The sequence below is a fragment of the Adiantum capillus-veneris genome, chromosome 5 (assembly GCF_014529385.1).
Source record: "Adiantum capillus-veneris isolate H3 chromosome 5, ASM1452938v2, whole genome shotgun sequence".
NCBI classification, from domain to species: domain Eukaryota; kingdom Viridiplantae; phylum Streptophyta; class Polypodiopsida; order Polypodiales; family Pteridaceae; genus Adiantum; species Adiantum capillus-veneris.
This window is the reverse complement of record NC_140935.1, coordinates 174,830,727-174,849,113: the sequence shown is the minus strand read 5'-3', so window position 1 is coordinate 174,849,113 and position 18,387 is coordinate 174,830,727.

Sequence of the window (18,387 nt, the reverse complement as noted above, 5' to 3'; positions counted from 1 at the left end):
GTAATTTTCTCTTGTGCGAAGAAATGCTTTTCGGTGAAACACATCTTGCAAAAGGTCTAAGAAGGGTAGCACCAAGAAGAAATGGTTTGACATGGAATGTAGTCAAGCCTGAAAACACTTGCTAAGATTGGATGAAATCAAAGACAAGGAAATTTACTTGTAATGTTCACACACATACAAAGAACTTGTTCAAAAGAACAGGAGAAGGTGGGAAGTCAAAAAACAACTTCTTTTAATGCAAGAGAAAGCACATGCATGTGGCAAGTTTTGGCAAAATCTAAAAGCCAACCGCGCTGAGAGCTTTGGTGACTTGACTCTTGAGGATATGTATATGCATTGCTAGAACCTTTATGAGCAACCCAATGTTGATAAGATGGAGTCTTGTAGCTCCCTTCCATTTATGTCTCCCTTCTTTACCATTGAAGATGTATGCCGCGCACTTGAGAAACTTGCTACTCATAACGCAAGTGACCCTCAAGGTATCAAGGCTGAAATGATTAAATGTACAAGCATGTTGACCGCTGGGTCAACAACACAACATAACTCAAGTTTCGTACCAAAGTCTTATCTTTTGAGAGTTATGAAATGCTGCGAATTATGGCTATAAACGTCCTTTGTAATGAGTAGTTATTCTAGTTTCAGAAGCCGGGGTGCAATGGCACTTCCAGATTGTAAATACAAAGCCATTTGACCCATTCAACCCCATTTTTGGTTAAACCTAAGGTAGCCTTAGTATATAAGGTACCTAGGTCATTTTGTAAAGGGAGACTTTTAATCATAATCAAAACTTAGCGCTGCCGTCTACTATGTGTGAGAGAGAAAGAGAGTGAGTGTGAGCTTTATCCTCTAGCTACACCTGGCTCGCTCAACACATGGGAGATCCGACTGCACCATTGTTGTAGGCTCGAGGAGAGCTACGCGACAACGCCAAGCAATCCACGCGAGACAAACCTCACACGCCGACGCATCTACAAGCTATTTGTGGCCATAAGTGTATCAAACGATGTCTGTTTTTTGTGTGCTAGTAGTCTATAGAATCGTGGCGACATAAGCTACGCATAGGTACTCATAAATTTTAGTTTCGGGCACTTTCCAAATTCTGCTCTGTCATCCTATGCGTTTTTCGCAGATGGATTTAGAGTGAGGGTTTTGAGTGTAGAAGCTTAGGGACAGGTGTATCCTAGTGAGGGGATGGTGTTCCTTAAGTTTCGTACGAATCTGGCATGATTAGGTGAGCTACCTTCCGTATGTGTGTATGTGGCTAGGTGGTGTAGTTGAGAGCAGTGAGGTTCTTGATTGTGGTTTAGTTGGCCTTCCAGAGTGTTGTATGTGTAGGATGGTCTCAGCCTGACAAGCTAAAGAGATTTCCTCTGTGTGCCTATCGTGTCATCTGTGTCCTCGATTGACATTATTTTGATCTAGGTAGTGTTTACATGCACTTCATGGGTGTGTGAGTCGCTCCCGCAACATTGACGCCGCTGCCGGGGACACAAGGACCTAAGTAGGTTTCCTACTAACACTCGTGTGATGGTTACTTGATTTAGTTTCGGCTAAAGAAAGCGTTTTTCTTAAGTGGATCCGGAAGAGGATATTCCGCGATCAAGTGGATAGCCAGGAAGTGTGTGTCTTGCTGAGGGTCTTCGACTAGATAGGTTTAGTTAGGATCTGTGGATTAGAGTAGTTGTTGGTGGTCGAGTGAATTGTGAGGTGATAAAAGAATTTACTAGTCCGTGTGTGGCAGTGAAGCGTTTTTCTACTCATAGATGCAAAACCCCATATGATTTGTAGGAGTAGCTTTAGGTAAGTGATCCGATTATGATCTAGAGCTATTCAACACTGAATTATTTGCTAAAGTGCTTGATTGCATTTGAAATCACGGAAAAGTGTGCTTTTGAGGGTAAAAATGCATTAAACAAGCTTTTGTGGATATTTTTGTATGACTGACTGATGTTGTGCATATAAAAGAGCATTTGCAAGGGTTCTGTGAAGAAAACCTGCAATTCTGTAAACATAGACATCCTACGCGTAGGATGTCTCAAGGGGGTTCTGAAGACCAAATTTCAAAATTCTGACTGCACCAGTGGGTTCAGAGGGTAGGTTTTACCCTGGTAACATATTGACTTGGGTGTTTTTCCCTATTTTTGTTGACCAAAAGCCAAAAGGCGGAGTCAGAAAACGTAAAATTTCAGCAAAGGCTTCATTGAGTGATTTTTGCATGTTTTTGCAATTGTGAAGCATACTTGCACTTGTTGAGAGCATAAGGAAGCATCAGGGACACTTCAGTCTCAAAAAATCAGCAGTAGACATCCTACGCGTAGGATGTCTACAGGGTGATCTGGGAACTTTTTTTGAAAATCTGAGGTTACCAGTGTGATTAGAAGGTAGGTTTTACCCTATTTTCACCTGGAAAGTGGAAATTTGACCAAATTTTGACAGATCAAAGCCAAAAGATGAGAATTGCCAGACATCCTACCCAAATTGTGCCCAAGGCATAATTTCTGAGACCAAACCATAGGGTGACTTCATGTGCATGTTATACATGATGTTTTGAGTGCATGTGAGTGTTTTCAGCTCATTTGGGTGAGAAAATTGGGTTTTAAGCAGACTTTAGTATTTTTGACTGAAAAAGGCAAGAATAGCTAGTTTTGGGGTCTTTTGACATTCAAATTAAAATCTAAGCATAGCATTGGGTTGCTGACATCAAGGGGAAGCTGTGGCTCAAGTTTGGGGCAATTCTAAGCACTTAGACATCCTACGCGTAGGATGTCTTCACCATGATTTAACACTCCAAATCAACCTCAGAGCATACCAATGGGTTGTTGAAGACTAGGGGAATCTTTGGTCCAAGTTTGGGTTCATTCTGAGCAAAAAGACATCCTACCGTAGGATGTCTACTGCATAATTCTGAAACCAAAATTCTATTGTGACCATACCATGCAGTCATATAGCCTTGAATAAGCCTCCTAGTCAATTTTGGTCCAATTTGGAGTTGATTTGACTTAGGAATTCATCAGAACAGACATCAGGCTCTTAGAACAGATTCTTGATCATTTGACCAACCTATAGGTGTCAGACTCAAAAAGTAAAAATAGCTGTGAGTTTAGCACATCAAGGGGAAGCTACAGTGCAAGTTTGAGCTGAAACAGAGCAAAAACACATCCTACGCGTAGGATGTCTCCAAGGTCATAAAGTGGTCAAAATTCTACTTTGGCCATATAGGGAGGTTCTAAGTGTCTCAAGGATTCCAGAACTTTGTTCAAAAGTGAATTTGGACCTTGTTTGGCCTATTTACCAAGCAAAGACAAGAATTGTCAGACATCCTAATCTTGGAGTGCACTAGAAGCTCTTGCAGCCTAAATCTTGACCTATTGGCATCCAAATTCAATTTTCAGCATACCATTGGGTTGCTGAGCACTAGGAGAATCTTGGGATCAAGTTTGGACAAAATCTAAGCAGTTAGATATCCTACGCGTAGGATGTCTCCAGCTTCATTTAGAACTCCAAACCAACCTATGAGCACACCACTGTGATCAGCACATCAAGGAGAAGCTGGGATGAAAATTTCAAGTCATTCTAAGCAAAAAGACATCCTACGCATAGGATGTCTCAAGGCCATTTTTAGGTCCAAATGAAATTCTGAGCATACCATTGTGTTGTTGGACTTAAGGGGAGTCTTTGGACCAAATTTTGTTAAATTCTGAGCATATACACATCCTACGCGTAGGATGTCTCTAGGACAGTTTTAGGGTCCGACTGTACTTTTGACCATACACGAGTGTTCACAGTCTTCTTTTAAAATTGAATTTGGACTCATTTTGACCATTCTGAACTGCATTTCACTATTTTGGCCATAACTTTCACAAACGGTATCAGATCGGAAAAGTTTTTATATCAAAACGTAACCTGAGAGCGGCTCTACAGATCTTAGAGCAAAACTTGAACTAAATGTATGCCCACGGTAACCTTTTAGTTCAACTTTGAAAAAAAACGTCGTTTCAGGCCTCAAAATACATCCGTAAGTTAGGGGTGTCTAAAAGCGACAATTTGCGAGAATTGTGACGAAACGGTTGCGGTTTTAGACATAGTTTCGACTTTTCCCTGACCAAAGCACTTGAACACAGTGGACTAAGTCTACTTCAACCAAGAAAAAGCTCTTAAGCCCAAAAATCATGTCTACCCTAGATTCAAACGTAGCTTACACAAGCTTGGAGATCCCGACGATAGAGGAATATCCTCCCACAATGGATCTTCCAAACTTGCACAATTGATAAAGATCCATCTTGTTGAGAGAGTTTGGATGATTGGTCACGAGAGTGAAGGACTATATAGATACATTGACGACAATGAGGTCAATCTTTATAGGTGCTCAGATCCATACCTAGAAGAGATAACGGATTACAAGCTCTTATATGTCTACACATACGGAGTCGACTGTCAATGGAGATCTATAGTTGTCGACAAGTATGGACGAGAATACAAAGTTGTAGAAAGCACAAATCCACAGACTGTACTAGAAAGAGGTGGTATTTGGTCAATGAAGGACCACAAATGCCTCCACCAAACACGAGAATTCCTATAGGAATTCCAAGAAGAGAGCCACCAGGATTCCCTTCAAGAGCGATAACGAGAGAAGGATTGGGACAGTCTCTGGTTAGACTTGTAGACAATCGACAAGTTAGACCATCCCAAGTCCAGAAATGGGTAAAGAGAAAATACTCCGGGGATAAAGATCCGAGAGATCATGTAAAGGCTTTTAGAAGAGTGATTAGAGTAGAGGAAGTTTCAGATTTCTCAACACAGTTTGAGGGATTTGGATTGACTCTAGAAGATAATGCAGCTACCTTGTTCCACTCGGTGGAAAAATGGGATTGAGACCCTAGATGAGCTGTTTGAGGAGTTTATTGAAGAATTCTCGCCAAAAGGCATTGCTCACAACACGGTCTTGCAAATCCATAGATTCAAACAGAAAGAGAATGAATCAGTACGCAAAGCATCATTATGGCTCAAGAGATATGTTAAGCTCTGTCCGAGAGCGTAATTACCTATGCAAGCACGACTGATGTTGATCTTTATCCTGGGAATGAGGATGACGCTAAACGAGTTGATCAAAGAATCTCTTTATCTAGTGGATAACTGTGAGGAATACAAAGAAAAGGAATTAAAGAGTCAAGGAGATGACACATCCTCTCAGCACAGTGTTTCACAGATAAGTGAGTCCATTGCCAAGCCAACGACACCTATTGATCAAGAAAATCTTATCGATGACTTGGTCAAGAGGTTGAGTCCTCTTGTAAGGTATGATTCTGGAGAGCCGAAGTGGTGTGAAATTGAGAGAAAATGGACGAACCATACGGGGGAAGAGTGCTATTATAGCATGGAAAATGCTAGGGAGAGGTATGTAAAACCTGCTCCAGAAGCACCTACTCCACCTAGATACATTACGGGGAATGTGCCAGGACCAGTAGGAGTTTTAAGGCCGTAGCTTGTCTTACGACAACAACCTCCGCTGCCAGGTGCTAGAATGCCGGTATACATGAGATACATGCCAATGATGGAAGCATCAAATAAACCAACGCCAGTACCAGCTACAATGTGGTATAGCAACCAAAGTGAGTACTACCCTTCGGAGCAACAAAATGTGAGAGAAACACATGGAGTGGTGAGGCCGGTACAACCTCCACCTCTTGGGTTTCAATCGAGAGAAAGAAGGTATGAAATGGACGAAAGGACATTGCGATTCATTGCAAATAGCGGCTTATCTAGGTCAAAGATTGCATATAGCCAAGAGGAAATGCTAAAAGAATCTCCTCAACCAGAGACAGATTGTCACAAAAGTCGTGACAGCCACTTGGTCAAACAATGTCCTCATATGGAGATCACTGAAGTAAATGCCTATTGTCTTGAGTGTGGCATCACTCACTTGATCCCCGATTGCCTGAAAAAACCAAACCAAATCAGGAAAATCACGACAAATGTATTAGGGATTGTTCAGCTCCCTAGTAGCTCAAAAAATGAAAATGTTGTACCAGTTCAAGTGGTTACGAGAGCACAAGCTCAAAAGAAAGCTGATGAGAATCCAGAGACAAAGAACACGGAAAGTGTCACGAGTCCAAAGACAGATGATGGACCCAAGTCAGACGCACCTAGTCAGAAAACCAAGAGCAAACGAAATAGTTGGAAAGCTAGAAAGACTAGGATGAAAGCACGCAGGGAACGAGAGCAAAAATCCCTAGCTGAGAAGCTTACCGAAGCTGAGGAGAAGATAAAACAACATGAGGAAAAGGAGGCACCTTCTCTTACACAAATGGTTAAACCTCTAGAAGAACCATCCACGGATGAGAAACCGAGAAGTGCTAGTTCAGGAGGATCTGTGTTGGCAGATAAGGTTAATGAGACATTAGATGCCCTCTTGAAAGCCTATGATGTGAGGCTCAAAAACAACCAAACCCAAGAACACAAGTGGATGAAATATCCCTATGCGGAACTAGAAAAGAAAAGGTTTGAAATGTGCTAGAAAATGATTCAAACAGCCCAAGCTTTACTAGAACCACCAGTTGCAAAACCTGAGGATGTGATCTGTGTCATGCCTACACAAGTAATCCCACAAAACCAGGAACTAAAAGAGCCAGATTCTAGTCATGAGCACAGACCAAACCTCAAAGACCCAGCATTAGAACCAAGGATAGTATTGAATACCACAGATAACTCTTCCGAGGGATTTCACCAAGATATACCTGAGGATTGTAAAGAGATAGATGGTCTTGATGAATTGTGGAAACAAGTCAGAGAGGCCAATGAAGCTGATGACCTAAGAAGACGAGTAGACAAGACTGGTGATGAACTAGGAGTGTTTCTACCACCAATAGAGGAATTTGAGACTGGATCTCAAATGAATCTAGACTGCGATCGTATTGGGGCGACAAAGGATCTGTACAATCTATGGATAGTCAATCTCATTCGCTAAGAACAGTACCATCCTACATGGGAGAGTACGAGACCAACTCAGATGTGGTTGCAGTCCCATCATAGAGACTGTCTCCCAACAAGGCCATCGATTCAAAAGGGCTAGTAGATATTCTATCTACCCCAGTCACCTGTACAATAATGTTAGCCGAGTTGCTCAGAATAAGACCAAACATGTGGGCTAATGTGGGTAAATGTCTAGAGAAATTTGGTGTAAAAACCCCAATGACGCAAATCGAGGAAGGCATCAAAGAGCTTGAAATGCCTCAACCAAATACTGGCCAGTGCCATTAAACAAGGTAGGCGAGTATTACGAGGGAGAAGATGGAAACACCACCCTTCCTGTGGAATTCAATAATGTAAAAACCATGGCAATCCTTGACAGTGGAGCTGGTGTGGCCATTGCAACTAAAGAGGTTTGGAAAAAATGGGGAAAACCTGCCTTGATATCCACACGAATGACCCTGCAGCTTGCAGATGGACACAAGGAAAAGCCCCTAGGACTGTTAGAAAAAGTACTTGTTACTTCTTGTGGCATTGAATATGAACACACTTTTGTTGTTGTTGACTTTGGCAAGAAGAACAACTATGACATCATTCTGGGAAGACCATTCATGCGACAATTGAAAATGGTCCAAGATTGGGGTTATGACCATATCTACCTGAGACATATGGAAACCATAACAAAGATAAACTTGAGGGACCATAGCTATAGGGATGTGACGAGAACACCGGTTGAGGAGTTTGATTCCGCCACAGTAGCAGGATTAGAACCTCCAGCTTGGTTAGGTAAGCCTAAAGAACTGTGGATGTGTGGAGCTTCACAATGTGGTAGCTTGAAACGTGAGAAATGTATCCTAGAGCGGGTTATAGAGGATATGGACTATATCCCATAACCATTTCCTGAAGAAGAGTTAGAGCCTTTTGGATGGGAACACATCTTGGCTACTCTGGACGTGTGCGCCGTGGAGGATGCTCCCACAACAAAGTTTTGTGATGAAAATGGACATGATGTCGTTCCTTATTTTGCAGTGAGTGTAATCCAGGAAAACGAAGAGAACCAGACATCAACAAGCTCTAGACATAAGGAGCAAACAAAGAAATTTGGAGAATCAAAAGATGAAGAAGACGACGACTTCTATGACTCTATAGAACACTTTGAGCTTCAAGAAGATCAACGACCCGGAAATTAATGTCATCGCTACACGAATAAAGTGCATCAAAAATGGATTCCAAAGTCCTCAGTGAAGACATAGCCACCACAAGCATCCTCATACATGGATCCTAATAAGGATGCAAAGACTCGTCTAGGAGGAATACGACTAGAGCAACAAGCTAACAATGCTCTAATCAATGGGCTAGAAAAGTCCTCCAAGAAACTACCACCCACGAGCAAACAGATAGTAACTTTCCACTACTAGCCAAAAAATCAAGGAAAAGTACAATAAGTCAACCTTACTAAGGATAGTAGCGATAGTGATGAATCTTACGACATCCCCTATCATCAACTCACGCCATCACTATCGCCAACCCCTTCAGCAACAACCATGACAGGTGAAAAGAACAGGACAATAGGTCAAAGCCAAAAAGCTCGACAAATCTGGATACCAAAAAGCCAGATCGGCCAAAAATAGATATGGATCAAGAAGACAAAGATCTCTAATGACAAATCACAAGATCCAACACCAAAACAAAAACAAGGAAAGCGTGCACGAACGGGTAATAATATCACAAAGTCGCAAGCTTTCACAACTCAGGTTTGGGCTCCAAAGAATTTGATTCAAGAAAAAAAAAGTCAGGAATTCATTTGGATTCCAAAACAACCACAATATCAACTTTCAAAGCCTGAATCCCGTCCCCAACCAAGCGTACAAGGGCTGAAGCAAAGACCAATGTTGACTCACACAACAAAAAGGTGGATCCCAAAGAAGTCTCTTCAAACAAAAATGAAGCACGGGCAAGTATGGGTTCCCAAACGAGAGCCAGCAACAAAACAAACAATAATCGCAAAGAAATGGGTCCCAAAGAATAACAACAAAATTGATGTCAGTGCATCGCCGCTTGAATTCTTACAATTCTTCCTACGATTACAGTATAGTTAGAAGAGAGCAAGTCGCTTCAATCAAGCTGCGAGCAACGATACAGGACCTTCAAAGACCATTACATTGCTTACAATAGAACGCCTCGCCAACAAATGCCAATAAGAAAATTGCTTATACCCACATCACATACCCTTTGCGATACCCTGTCGTAAAGGATGACTCCAAATAGGAAGGGGGGAGGCATTCTGAATGCAGACCTAACATTATGACTATTATAGGGCAATGTTTTGTGAGATGCATTGAATTTTTGCATTTTATTGTGATAATAGTTTGACGAAATTTAGATTATATGCCCTCATAGTAGTGTTAAGAGGAGTATGGGGACAAAATCCATATATATGAGCCCCTAGGGACATGTGTATAGTGTAGATAGCATTTAGATTCCTATTTGAATGATTTTTCTTTCGTTAAGTTTTTTTAAAGATTTTCTTTGTTGATTCTTAAGAAAAAAAAATAAAAATCCATAATCCACATGAAGAAAAGACTGACGAGAGGCCTGAGCACTACAAAGAGAAGAAGGTACAGGGAAACGATGAAACTTCACGAAGTATGTCTTAGCAGCCACTACAACAGCCGAAGAACTTGTCACAAAGCAGTGTCAACATGCAACCGACAAGTCATACAAGTCAAAGTCGAGTAGCTAAGACACAAAATGAGTGAGGTGTTAGTCCCAAAGCTTCAAGTATTATTCTCTGTGGTCTACGTGTCTTAGCTATTCTAGGTACTGCTCAAGCTGGAAGAGTTGAGCATATTTATGTTGTGTCGCTCATGCTGGTATAGGTGAGCAAAAGAGTCGAAGTCTAAGTACTTAAGTCTGGTGAAGTGAAGGAGAAGGTCCAAAAGACACTCACGTACTGAGCACAGTGAGATACGAGTGGAGAAACTTCTACATCGACAACCCTTCTTGGAAAGGTGGAAGCTATTGAGACATCTTTTGATGTCACATGTGCTACATTTATTCCTCGAAACACCCATCATCTCCTTCTTTCACATTGCATGGTTTTGTTGACAAATTTATCATATGCATATAGAGTGTCTCATAATTGGCACTTGCATCACGCACTCTTTCTGTGTTTCACCCAAGCACTCACCTTTCATGAACATGTACTTCACGTTCAACTGCTCAACTCCAATAAGAGCGTATACCAAAGGGTTTTTTTTCCCTTTGGTCATCCAGGTTTTAGACCCTAAACAAGGGACACCTATCACCATCCTCTTGTACATATTCCTTCTACATCAACAATAAGGAAATGCTACTCAAATCAATTGACAAATGAATTGGAGCACCAATTTGAGATCATAGCATATTTCTCCTCAATGGCGAGTCGAAGAATGGCCTACAATGACAAAGCTGCAGACAACACTAACAACATGATTGCACAGGAGCAAAGAAGTCCCCAATGAAGAAGAGCAGACATAAAAGTAATCAGAGGATCTCAAAAGATGAATGTTTATGATGATCGATGTCCGCTCTAATGGATCATCGTTCTTGTTGTGGTTCGACAAAGTTACAAGCAATGCAACGGATGAAGCCAAAACGATGGCGAAGACCACATCGCCATCGACAATCTGGTCATGTCGGGGACGACATGAACGCGGAAGGGGGGAGTGTTGACCGCTGGGTCAACAACACAACATAACTCAAGTTTCATACCAAAGTCTTATCTTTTGCGAGTTATGAAATGCTGCGGATTATGGCTATAAACGTCATTTGTAATGAGTAGTTATTCTAGTTTCAGAAGCCGGGGTGCAATGGCACTTCCAGATTGTAAATACAAAGCCATTTGACCCATTCAACCCCATTTTTGGTTAAACCTAAGGTAGCCTTAGTATATAAGGTACCTAGGTCATTTTGTAAAGGTAAACTTTTAATCATAATCAAAACTTAGCGCTGCCGTCTACTGTGTGTGAGAGAGAAAGAGAGTGAGCATGAGTTTTATCCTCTAGCTACTCCTGGCTCGCTCAACACATGGGAGATCTAATTGCACCATTTTTGTAGGCTCGAGGAGAGCTACGCGACAACGCCAAGCATTCCACGCGAGACGAAGCGCACACGCCGACACATCTACGAGCTATTTGTGGCCGTAAGTGTATCAAACGATGTCTGTTTTCTGCGTGCTAGTAATCTATAGAATCGTGGCAACATAAGGTACGCATAGGTACTCATAAATTTAGTTTCGGGCACTTTCAAAATTCTGCTCTGTCATCCTACACGTTCCGCAGATGGGTTTAGAGTGAGGGTTTTGAGTGTAGAAGCTTAGGGACATGTGTATCCTAGTGAGGGCATGGTGTTCCTTAAGTTTCGTACGAATCTGGCATGATTAGGTGAGGTACCTTCCATATGTGTGTATGTGGCTAGGTGGTGTAGTTGAGAGCAGTGAGGTTCTTGATTGTGGTTTAGTTGGCCTTCCAGAGTGTTGTATGTGTAGGATGGTCTCAGCCTGACAAGCTAAAGAGATTTCCTCCGTGTGCCTATCGTGTCATCTATGTCCTCGATTGACATTATGTTGATCTAGGTAGTGTTAACATGCACTGCATGGGTGTGTGAGTCGCTCCTGCAACAAAGCAAGAAAACACGATATTGGATATACAAAATTTTTAACCTTGCACTGCAGTATGGCATGTCTCATGATTGGAGTGCAAATTGGATCAAACCTTTGCAGAAAGGAGGAGATGTAAACAATGGGAACAACTATCGCACTATAATGGTTGGTTCTTTGATGGCAAAGTTATTTGGATGTATCATGGAGATGAAGATAAGTGAATGGGATGAAAAGAATGGCAAACGTGCGCTTGGCCAAGCAAGTTTTCGAAAGCATCATAGCACTATTGATCACCTTGTCACTCTTCGAGTTCTTATGAAAGCATCTCGATTGAAAGGAAAAAAGTTGTATTGTTGCTTTTTGGATTTCAAGAAAGCTTTTGACACGGTACCATGAGGAAATCTTTGGAGACGTATGCAAAGCCTTCAAGTGCCGAGAGAATTTATGCATGCAGTCTTTCGCATCTACCAAAAAGTGATATGTCGATTACGTATGGGAGATGGAATTTCAAAATTTTTTGCAAGCACCATTGGTGTCAAACAAAGATGCCCATATTCCCCAACCCTCTTTGGGCTACTCATTGATGAATTTGAATGCATGGTGCTTGATTTTATGCAGCAAGAAGGCATAGAAGAGGTTAAGATCGGAAATGCGGTGATCATGCTTTTGCTTTATGCCGATGATGTAGTGCTCTTGGTACATACCTTAGAAGATGCACAAAAGCTTATGAGTGTCTTGGAACGCTTTTGCCTACATAGCGGGCTAATCGTAAATGGATCCAAAACCAAAGTTATGCTTGTAAAGACCCTCAATGAAGAAAATCCATGCATTGTATACAACAATGAGCAACTTGAAGTGGTAGATCACTTCAAGTACCTTGGCCTTGAGGTTCCATCCAATCATAAATGGAAGGATTGTGCAATGCGTCGCTTGGAAGGCCGAAAGAGGGCTTATTATGCATTTGAGAACATGTGCAATGCTGGAGAGATCAAGTGTTGGGCTCTCAAAAAGTACCTCTTTGACACATTGGTGACACCGGTTCTTCTTTATGGAGTGGAGGTGTGGGGTGGAAGCATCGGAAATTCTACTTGGAAAGAGTTTCAGAATGTCCAAAAGCGTTTTCTCACCAACTTTCTCTAAGTCAAGACACAAACACCCTACATGATCTTACTTCTTGAGTCCGGATGGCTTCCCATTAAGGTCTTGGGCATGCAAAGGGTTGTGGAGTACATGCGTAAGACACAACGTAGCCCTTTGCATCGACTTCCTAGAATCGCATATGAAGCAAGTCAAAAGGTTCAAAAAACATGCAAGAGCAAAATACTATTAAGTTCGGGGTGGATGCTTGACATCAAGAAATGGTTTGGAAGATGGGATGAATGTCACTTGGTCAAGGATGCGTCGATCGACTCCCAAGTTAATGAGGCCTTCTTACAATGCCAATGTATCACGGCTTGGGAGAAATCCGGAGGTTCTCGCTTCAGCCATTACACCACACACGTTGCCCCAAACTACAAATCTCTCTTCTTCTCCGAACGAGGTAAACCGAACCCATCCCTACATCCTTGAGCCCATCCCATTGAGTGTGATCCGCACCATTGCCTCCATTCGTCTTAGCTCCCATTCTTTACGCTGCGAGAAAGGACGTTGGGGCACTAGCAAGGAGTGTCATCGACTTTGCACCCTATGCCCTCGTCAAGTGCGAGAGAGTCAGTACCACACACTACTTGAGTGCTCAGATTTTGACCACATTAGGTCCTCTTTTCTCCATATATTCAGCCATGAGCTCTCCCTACATACCTTCCTCTCCCAACCACGATGTGGACTCTCTATTGCGACGCTCATTTCAGTCATTTTTGAGCATCGAGAGTCACTTATGACCTCCACTCACACCACGTGACATGTTCATTTGGTCCCATATGTCATATTTGACCTTCGAGGACGATAATAGAACTATCTCTCTCTCTCTCTCTCTCTCTCTCTCTCTCTCTCTCTCTCTCTCTCTCTCTCTCTCTCTCTCTCTCTCTCTCTCTCTCTCTCTCTCTCTCTCTATGTTAGCAGCAAGCTACCACGGATACCATTTTTCGGAGTTCTCTTTGTAAACACTTATTATTTTGATAAATTGGGAATATTGTAACTCCTATTTTCTCAGATAAACTCTATAATTAATGAGCCGGGGCTACAAGCTTCCAGATTGTATCAACATGTTATTACCCATCTTTGGTAACTAAAAACCTTGGCTAAGGTATAAAAGCCAATTTTTGTAAGTTTTGAATAATGAAATACACAGGGTGAGCTAACGGCGCTCACTCCTCTCCTTATTGCGCTTCCTACTCCCTCCCCGGTTGTCACATTGCAGTCGCATTTGTTGCATTGCAATCGCAGGTAAGAGTTCTACGCATTGACGTAAGCAGTTCACAGTAATTTGTAGCTTTTAGTGTCGCCGGACCCACGGCCTAATTTCATCATAACTAGGAATTTGCACTTTCAAATCAAAAATTAAGCATAGGCGGGGTATTGGGGCATCATTGCTAAGCATTTAGATTCATTCTGGGTTGAAAACGACTAGGTCAAAAATCCATTGTTATTAAGAATTGTGATTTTGGAACTTGACCTAAAGTGGGGTTTGAGACCATAAGCATGTGTACTTAGGTCTTATAAACATGTTCTAGAAGTTTCGTTACGTTTGGATGTCATTTTGATGTTGTAACGGATGTGATTTGTTTGTCGATGAGCGATTGGATTTTGGTGATCTCAGTCACTTGAGTGTAGCTTGAGTTAGATGCAAGTTGTTATGTGTTTTTCAAAATATTGACAACCTCTTGTAGCCTCTATGCACTAGTCAAGTCAACTTCATCCCATGGATTGACAATTTAATCGTGGTTCTCGCTAATACTGCAATAAGATAGGATGGTGAGGTTAGACATGCGTCCCACATTTGGCGCAGCTACCAGGGATCGAAGAGACCTAAACTAGGGAAAAACATGAGTGTTTCTTGTGATGTCATCCTTTAACTCCCTCTAGGATCGCCTAGAGTTCAAAACTTTCTTTTATAGACTGCATAGCTTAAGAGTTGTCGTCTTTTGCTGTGTAGAGATAGATTGGAAGTAATTGTACTTGCTGAGTGCCTTTAGGATTGTAGGATTATAGAAATAGATTAGAATTTGGAGGATGATTGGTAGACGAGACCAATCTTAAGATCAAATACTCGGAAAAACATAAAAGAAAAGAAAAGGAGTGTTTGTGGACACTTTCTACAACCCCATTGCATGAGAATCTAGGAGTAGGGTAAGTACGATTTGAGGTGGATTTAAGAACATTGCTCTCTCTGAAAGAATCAAGTGTGATTTGTTATTCGAAGTTGCAGAATTTCAGGTCTACGGCTAGAAATAGCTCGAAAAGACTCAAAACCACTCAATCTGATTGAAGAGTAAGCTTGAAGGTTTCTTGAACCACTTGGTAAGCTCAAAGACACGTCGAGGTAAAAATTTCTAGAGTTGGCCAAAACTCAGATTATTTACTTTTTCTTGACATTTTAGGCCAAATTAAGTTTTAACTTGATTCATAGGCTTAAAATAGCTCATGTAAAGACTGTCTTTGAAAAAATTGCAAAAAAATGTTCATTTCAAGCGTGAAGTTAATAATCACGATTATTAACAACTTCTGTGAAGACCCAAAAGATTCGGATCACCAAACTCGCAAAAAATGGGTAAAAACTAAAGTTTGTACTGACTTTTTGAATCTTGAGTGTAAATTGGGAAAAAAATTTGTCCAAACTTTTTGAAATTTGATTCATAGGCTTATATTGATGTGATAAATATATGTACATGCTCAGTTGACCAAAAAGATGCAAAAAGTTGTCAATTGTAAATAATCGCGATTATTCACATCTGCCCCATTTTTCTTTTTTTTTTTGACCAAGTCATCATACCACTAGTTTAGCCATGTTGTAATAAGCCCACAAACAAAATTTGGTAAGATTTGGTTCACTGGATTGAAAATTGTGACCCAATTTGTAAAGTTAGTCTGCGGACAGAAAATTGATGACCATTTGACCAAAAATTATCCAAACTTGATGAAACTTGGCTAGTGACCTTAACTTGAGGTGCTTAACAGATTTGTGTCAAAGTTGGGACAAAAGTTTGCAAAAATATAGCTGGAGTAAATAATCGCGATTATTTACATCTGCTCCAAAACTTGAGAAATTTGCACATTTGAGTATATCACAAGGTCAAGCATATCAAGTATAACTCACAAATCAATTTTGGTGAAATCTGGATCACAAAAGTGAAACTTAAGCCAGATTCTTGAAATCAAAGTCTACGGGACACAAAACAATTGATAAACTTGATCAGATTTTGTCCAAACTTGTTGACGCTTGTCCAGGGACTTTAACAAGTTGTATACTTGCCAAACCAGTCCAAAAAGTACAAAAAAATAGCAAAAGTAAATAATCGCGATTATTTACTACTGCTAGCCAGAGACATCAGTTTTGATTTTTGAACTTATACAGTGTTAGACCAACATAATAAAAAGCCACCGAGCAATTTTGGGTTCAATCGAATCGAAATTGGTACATGTTTACTCAGTTTCCAGGTTACAGATTAAACCTTTGATTTTTTGTTAAAGTCGAATCTAAAAGTCAAATTTTGACTCACATAGCTCGATTTGAAGTGATACACATAGACCAATCATGAGAGTTAGAAAAAACTCTACTATTTTTATAGAAGAATAGCTAACTTGATCAAATTTTCACAAGAATCAGGTTGCAGAGGAGGAATCAGTGGCTTGACAGAAGGTTGCAATCGAATCAAGTGGAAATTGATGACAAGTCAATCCAAAGGTGAGTACTCTATCCAGGGCTTCATAAGTCTATATGAACCTTGTATCTGGTTGTGTACTAGGAAATAAGGGCATACTTGGAGAAACTTCCAGTAAAGTATCCACCGAAGAAAGCGTGAATCAAGGCAATTCCTTGCACACAATTCTTGACACTTTTTCAGACTCAACATCCGAAATGTCTTCTTACTCGACTCACTCGGAAACCGGAACGACAATGCGCTATAAGCATATACTCTCTTTTTACAAGATTAACCGCCATGGAGCCCAGATTTACTTGGACCCTACGAAGAGTATGCTATTCGCATTGATGACCATGGTATTGAGTTTGAAGAAGAGATTAGGGCAAGCAAACAAGGAAAAATGTACATGGACAGAAACGAAACTCAATATGTACATGTCGAAAAGCCTAATGTGATAGACAAATGTGGGTTAGAAGTAAACACCATAATCTCATATATGCCAGCAAAAAAAGGACCACCAACTTTAGAATTCGAGGGATACGATCAAGTAGATTTGAAGCCTTTGAAACGGCTTAGTACGGATAATCTTAGGATCAGAGTCTATTGTTGGGAAGATAGAAACATAAAAGATCTTCTATGGACTGTGCATGCCAAACCAAGACAACTAACGGACATGAAGATCATCTATATCTTCAAGATCAAAGATAAGGGACCAACCGACCTACCAATCTACCTGTTTAGGGATTGTTATAACAACAACTTTGTTACGATGACTCCTGAGGAGGTAGAAAAAACCAAATACCAAGGGTACTCCATAAGGAATTGGATATTGGGACAAGAACCAAAAACAATTCCAAGAGATGAACACCATGAGAGATCATCTGAGAGTAATGTAAAGAAACCAGAAACCACCTCATCACGTAGAAAACCGGGTGACACTAAGGCCAGTCCATGACTACATGAATCATTATTTCCAACAGACTGGTTTGAAGGACTCGGAACAGAACCAACTGGCAGAAAATCGGGAGTTGAACCAAACAGACATGTCAGACCAGCTGATTTTCAAAAATGGTCATAAAATACACTGGATCAGGAGATCCATACGACCACTTAGCAAGCTTTCAGCAAGTGCTAAGAGCAAAACATATATTCAATTTCCATACTCAATTCGAGGGGTTTGAAATAACATTAGAAGGAAAAGCATTGACATGGTTCCAAAACATTCCACCAAGGTCAATCATGGACTTGAACACATTAGCTCAAGGATTTGTAGCTTCTTGTTCCAAAATGGGGATCAAACATAATACGGTAGCTCAAATCTACAGCTTTAAATAGAAACGTGGTGAGTCTGTTAGGGATTGTGCAACTCGAAAACAAGACATTGCCAGATGCCCAGGGCTAGATATACCTGCAGAAGAACGACTTGTATCCTTGTTTCTAGAGGGACACCTAAACAAAAAACTTCATGCTATACTCTATAGTAGCATACAACCCTAGAAGAGTGTGTGTCAGATGCTATTGACTTAAGAGACAATTGTGATATTTTCAACAAAGAAGATGTCCCTAAGGATAACCAAAGCGAGAAAAAACATCCACTAAACCAGCACAAATGGGAACCGTTGCTGCAGCACCACTTTCAGCCATAGAAGACATGCTCAAAAGAATGAACGACATGACGAACAACATGCAAAAAGCACCTATGAGGGGACCAGGACAAGGGATACCTCAACAGGGACAACCAATTAGGTTAGAAAAATGGTGTGCAATTGAGGGTAGATGGACCAACCATGAGACCCACGAGTGCTACTTCAGACCAAAGTATGATGGGAATGTTCAGTACGTGCCCATGGGCCACAATGACAACCCATGTACATATATCAGTCTAATATGGCCCAAGCTCAAAGACCACCAATGGGTATGCAAAGACCTCAACCTGTGTTGGGTCAACAATCTCCACATCTAGGACATAATGCAGTG